This window comes from Takifugu rubripes, chromosome 5 (assembly GCF_901000725.2).
Source record: "Takifugu rubripes chromosome 5, fTakRub1.2, whole genome shotgun sequence".
NCBI lineage: Eukaryota > Metazoa > Chordata > Actinopteri > Tetraodontiformes > Tetraodontidae > Takifugu > Takifugu rubripes.
In genome coordinates, this window is record NC_042289.1 from 4159906 (window position 1) to 4166633 (window position 6728).

The 6728-nt window shown below is 40.8% G+C and overlaps 1 long non-coding RNA gene across 1 annotated transcript; it reads right to left on the minus strand.

Annotated features, from left to right (window-relative positions):
- Nucleotides 1-4381: 4381 nt before the first annotated feature.
- LOC115249852 (uncharacterized) lies at nucleotides 4382-6117 on the minus strand. The gene is made up of 3 exons (XR_003888475.1): nucleotides 6057-6117; nucleotides 5345-5455; nucleotides 4382-5191 (listed from the first exon to the last, which is right to left on the minus strand). It is a non-coding gene; the product is annotated as an uncharacterized lncRNA (long non-coding RNA).
- Between the last annotated feature and the right edge of the window lie 611 nt (nucleotides 6118-6728).

Sequence of the window (6728 nt, forward strand, 5' to 3'; positions counted from 1 at the left end):
CAGGCTGTAAGTATGACAGAGCTTTACCATATAACATAGTGATTGGGTCAGAGAATGGAGGGGGCTGCTTTTCAGGAATGTTGAGTGACCAAAATTTACTGCACGTCCCTCCTTCCCTTACCCACAAATCAACCATTCTATCTACAGACCACATCCCTTCGGCTGTGGTACGAATCATCAACTGAAGCTGAGAGATAAGATCTCTTCCTAATAAATTTACGGGACATGTGGTGGAGATCACGAAAGGAGCTTTAAGTGTGATTCCACTTACAGGGTCACAAACATCTACAGGAACTGACATTCTTTCTTTAGTTATGAGACCATTTGCTGATCTCACAAAAATCTGTGTAGAAGTTGGCTTTAGAGCTATTGGATCTCTAATTACTGATTTACCTGCACCCGTGTCTACCAAAAATGTTAAAGAATTGCCTAACACTGTCAGTTGTATTTCTGGTTTGCCTTCAGCAAACAGGAAGATGGTTTCTAAGTCTAAAACATCTTCTAGGTCTTCTTTTTCAAATTGATCAAATTTTGTGCCCTGATTTGTTTTAATTTTTGTGACATCTTTCTCCAGTTCTAGTCATTGTTGAGGTGGATTAGAACCTTGCTGCTGTCCTCTATTGTATCTCTGGTCACGTTGTTTCTTTCTGCAATCACGTTCCCAGTGTCCATAATTTTTACAATAATGACACTGATCATTTTCACGGGAATTACCTCCTCCTCCCCTTCCGCCTCGGCCTCGCCCACGTCCTCGGCCTCGGCTTTGAAAGGATTGGCATTGAAAAACATGCCTGTTAATTGGTTGTTACTTTTTTGGCATTGTCTTTCAGCATGCATAGCATGTTGTTCATAGCGGCCTAGGTTACAAATTCCGAAATCAACTAATTGTCTCTCTACCCAGGTTTTTATCTCTGATTTTGATCCCCCATGTATAGCTTGCTTTAACTGCTGTTGGTAGGGACCTTCTGGATCTTCCGCATACGGAATTCCACTATTTTTCCGGAACACATCTTTCATTCTCATGCTATAGTCTTCAAAACTTTCGTCAGTCTTTTGTCTTGTGGCCGTAATGGCGCTGTAGTCAGCTCGTCTGGTAAAAGTAGTTCGCATGCGCTCGTACAGTCTGTCAAGTCTGTCATTTAGTTCTTGTCATTTAGTTCTAATCCTTCTCACACAGTCAGTGAAGGTTAGACCCGTGTCAGCAGCATAAGTCCCAAAGCTCTGCTACTGGATGACAACACAGTCCAAATATTACAGCACATGTGACTTTGGATCCTCTGTTCAGGTCTACACGTTTCTATAGACGTGCACTTTCAGCATGAAGAGTAAAACATCCTGGATCATTGATGTCGTCTCTGCTCAAGTCCTCCGTGGATAAAATATAAAGGCTTTCGTGCCACCCAGTACTTCAAGGGATCTTGTCAGAATTTGTTCTTTCAAATATTTATGACACAGACAGTAAGACAATGAATGACTGAATAAAAAAACTGATGTTTCAACAGTAATCAACATGCATACCTCTGGATCTCCACTGCAGCGCTGGCAGATGTGCTGCTGAGACTCTACATACAGTGGGACCTCTACTTACAAATTTTATTCCTTCCAGAAGTTGCTTCATAACCTAAAAATCACGTAAGTAGAGACACGTTTTCCATGTAAATGCCCTAATCCATTCCAAGCCCCCAAAAATCCGAACATAATTTTTTTTATAAATCATAAAAATGCATCAAAACATGTAACAAATACATGTTACAATTAGATCACCGCACAATAAATGTAGGAATTCAGTGCAAGGCTTCTCCAGGAACAAAATGAACTTTATTACAGGCTAATCTTACATTAGCCGTCATTACTAGCAACGAACGTTTACACTTGTGGTAACACCGCCATCTGTTGGACAAACATAAGAACACCCACAATAAATCCCGAAGACGACGAAGGCGATGCTGGGATACACACAAACTGGTACAGATTGACGTCCCTCCTGGCCAATGGGATGACAGGAAGATGCTAGGCGATAGCCAATGGCAGAGCAGCTACAAGCAGTTTGTGTTCGCTAAACTCCGCGGTAGCGTATTTTTGACCTTCGTATCCTGAAATTTTCTTCATAACAAGAGGAAATATTTTCCCGTTGAGACGCTTCGAAACCTGAAAAATTTGCATGCAGAGACGTTCGTAAGTAGAGACCCCACTGTAGTTGTCCATTAAAGCCCACAAGTTGTAATTTTGTTCACTAGCACTGGCAGATGTTGTTGCAGTCTCCAGTGGCACATCTTCTGCCGGCCCACCAATAAGACTGGCACACTCTCGTGTCAGCCTTTCTACAGCAGCCTGAGCATTGCTTTGATTAGTAAAGCCAGCCTCTTTAAATCGTGGCTCCAAGATGGTTGCCACAGACAGGGAGTTCACCTTTTCCAAGCCACTGAATTTTTCATTCAAATTATTTCTCAAATGGTTGGCAAGCGTGGCACCAATACAAGGAGCCATTTGGGCACACTCAGCAGAAATGGCATGTCTCAGCATTTTGGCTAAAGGAATTGCCTTTGACCCTGACACTCTCCTTTCCTCAGAACTTGCCACCATATTGTGAGCCCCATCAGTAACCGTCCCACAGCCCTTTTTAGTGATTCCCCACTGTCATCAAATTTGCAAATGCATGTGAAATATTAGCTGCTGTGTGGGCCAATACTGCACAACTAAAAGCACAGTAGCCAGATCTAGACTGACACATAATGGCAAGTGACACCAAGGTACGCGTCCATGTTGACTGATGTCCACATGTCAGCACTCAAACTAACAGCTGAAGTCTGCTTAATTTCTGCCAAGGCCTTCTCTTTGGCTACAGTGTACCTTGCTTCCACCATTGCCTTTACAGTTTTGCGGCCTGGAATGGAGAATGATGGGTCCAGGATTTTAATGAATTTTTGGAACCCTTCATCCTCAATGATAGAAAAAGGCTGACCATCTTTAACTATCATGTCCACCAAGGCCTCATCCAGCTTCTGTTTCCTGGACACTGTGGGAGAATGGTTGCTATATGAATACGATACACAACATCTACAATGAATAGACACACACATACATATATACAGTATATACACGTATATATTTAGCTTCCTGTCAGGATTTCCAGTGTTGACAGGGTCGTGATTGTCGTCATGCCGAGCACGCAAGTGTCTCAGCATAGATGATGTGTTGTTGCTGTGAGACAACTCTTGTGTGCATTGCAAGCACCGCACCTACAAGCAATTGTAATTTTGAGACCCATTTACAAATTAAAAATACAATTCAATTATGGAAACATAAATGTATGCTATGAACTGCATTATACCTTATTAGGTGCTATGAGATCAAAATGATCCCAAACTTTAGAACGTCGCTTATTGGTGGTACTCGCCATGAAACTTGCCAAAATACTCTCACTCTCCAAATCTCTATCTCCTCACAACCCAACGATTCTGAAGCATAATAATGCATCTTATATAGCTGGTAGCCATCAAATCACTCAAATCTGTCGCACCTGTCCAGCTATCATCGCATCAGAATGCATTGAAGCTCCATGAGCCCCTGACACACACTGAAACACTGAGCCAATGAAAGGCTTCGAAACATTTTGAAGCAATGAAGCGCGAAGCGAAACAGCGATGACAGTCGAAGCTTCAAACGTCATCGGTCACGTGACACTGGTGTTTTGATACAAGCTCCCACAGTGTTTCGAATCTCTCCGCTTCAGGAAGAGTGACACAAGCTCCGAAGCCTCGGTATCATTTGCCCATCACTCGTTTGAGGACTCGAACTGCTTCTGCTTCTGTCTTCTTTGAGTGTTCCCCTGTCAATAAAACTCAAAACATTTTACCACTGTGTTCTGGCCTGCTCTCAGGTCCTGTTAAAACCCAAAATCTAACAATTGTTCCTTGATGGAGTGTCCCAACAAATGGTTCTGAGCCTCACGGTTGTTTCACAAATCTTTAATCATTTCTGCAGGCGACAGATGACAGAACAGTGTCCCTGAACCTGTTCAGCCAGTGTTCTGCCCTAAACCTTCTACATTCAGAGGTTTCTGTGTGGATTCACTTTGTATGAAAAGTACTGGTGTTTCAGCAGGACATTACCGGTACTTTAATGACCAGAAAAAGACTAAAATATGAGACCAAATATGTAACTAAACCTGGCCAAATTTTTTTTTAAAATGGGTAAAACACAAATGAACTAAAAGAGTCAGTGGTCATTTCATGAAACATCCTGGGAGAACTTCCAAACTGCACTGATAAAGCTGCGATCCCAGGGGATTGGAACCCACAACCTTGTTGCTGTGATGAGACAATGTTAACCACCTCATCTAATCAGACATTCCCTCATGTAAATGAAAATGAACATTATCACACAGGCTCTTGTTTATTGCGGGAAGTAAAAACATACAATATTTACAAATGTTTAAGAGTTTCTATTGTTCTTTCCATTATTAATGATTTCACATATCAAGTTCTGCAAATTATTTTCCCAAACACTGTTAAACAATTTATCATTTTAAATAGAATATAAGTGGACCTTATATTCTATTTCACATGAATTTGTTAAATTATTAAAAGAACAACTTCAGAGTCTTTCAGAAACAGAAATAAAGTCATCATACATTCAACAACATAAGATTTTTATAATGCCCAGTCGTTAACCAGTGTTTTACATAAAATACATAATGACGCAAACAAAATAGAGGAGAGATGAATGAGTAAATAACACAAAAATAAATTAAACCAGACATAAAGTGACAGCATTACGAGGTGTTTAAAGGCAGTTTTGAAAGATGAGTGTTAAGCTCTGATTTAAGAAGCTCAAGATCATTAATACTGAATTTAGGGTCAAAGTGCTAAAGTTTTCCATAGTTTGGCTTCTTGGCTTCTTAAAAAAGATGACAGTCAGTGAAGGTTAGACCCGTGTCAGCAGCATAAGTCCCAAAGCTCTGCTACTGGATGACAACACAGTCCAAATATTACAGCACATGTGACTTTGGATCCTCTGTTCAGGTCTACACGTTTCTATAGACGTGCACTTTCAGCATGAAGAGTAAAACATCCTGGATCATTGATGTCGTCTCTGCTCAAGTCCTCCGTGGATAAAATCCATCTTCCCCCAGTTATTCATCAATGGACTCATGAGTTAAGTTTCCTCATCACTTTTTCCTCTCTTGTGACTATGAAGAAATAAAATGAAGGAACAATTAATAGATGCTGACAGGTGTATTTCACAACAAACATCATTAACATTCTATTAATGCAGGGCCACAATAGTAAAATATCAGCTCACAGACTGACTTGAAAGTTACAATCAAAGAAGTGAGACTTACACAAAAGAGTCATTACGGAGATTAAACAACAAACTGTAAAGATGATGCCGATAATAATCCAAAGCGTCATCTGGATGTAAAGGATGTGTCGTCCATCAAGTGTGTTTCCATCTGCTCATGAAAGAGTATAAACAACAAAAACATGATTATTGTAGTCACCAAACTGGCCATACTTTACTCTATGCAGCATGTCGTCATATGTGTTATTGTAATAAACTTATTTTTAATACTTTGAAAGCTGTGCTCCGAATAACAGAAAGTGTAACTAACTCTATTTAGAGTATTTCAACTGTTAAATTTATTAACTGTCTGGACCAAATTGAAACTCTGTAGTAGCTCGTTTCTTTCTGGAAACATATGAAGCACGTTAAATGTTGTTAATTAAATGGGCCCAAAAAAAAAAAACCTTGTGGAGAGACAAAAAAATAAGTCTCAAATAAGTTTTAACAGTGTCGAAACAGCCGTTTCTGACAGAGTTAATGACCAACACTGCTGTAATCTCAGCCAGAAAAGATCCAAAGGTCTGCTTTCAGACGGAGGAAGACCAGAGAATCACCAGGAACGTTTCAGAGCTTCTTCATGAGGGACTTTTACCAGAGTACCCAACACACCAGAACCCCCCCAGCAACAATAAGATCCCACTGGCCTGTGTGCAGCCTGGATCACGACTCAATAACAATCATGCAGCAGCATGTAAATGTAAAGTTCTCACCCCACATGACAGTGATGTTTCTGTCTTCTGTTTGGACAACACAGCCATAGATGTTGGTGTGGATCAGAAGGACCTCAGCTGTCAGGATGAGGATCACTGATCCATCCCCAGAAGGCAACGGGCCAGTTACAGTGATCCAGTTTGCCTTGGGGGCCCCGTCTTCAGTCAGAGACACTGAACGCACTGATTTGTCAGTACTGGTGACGTGGCACTTCAGCAATGCCTTGGTTCTGTCAACAGGGTTGGCAAACACACGGAGATCTGCAGGAGGATAGAAAAGGTGATGATCAGGTTGGGACCAGCCAGGGGAAGAAAAGATACTTTTGTACGTGTTCAGGTTAATTCCTGAATTATGTCCAATGAGCCAAATCTGTGTGGTTGTTAGATTTTACATGCTATGTTGTAAAAAACAGGTATTTCATGAATCTGTGTAAGTCCTCACAAAGATACAAGTACAAATATATGTGTGTGTTTATTCACCTGTTCTTTTTTCTGTTTCTTTTAATTTGATCTGATGGATCATTTCTGGACATTCTTCATTGATGAATTGTCCATAGAAATGGTTCCGAGCCTCACGGTTGTTCCACGAATCTTTAATAATTTCTGCAGAAGGAGACAGGGCTTTCCATTTCTGAGCTCCAGCATCAAACTGAATGAAACCCTCTCCATTCA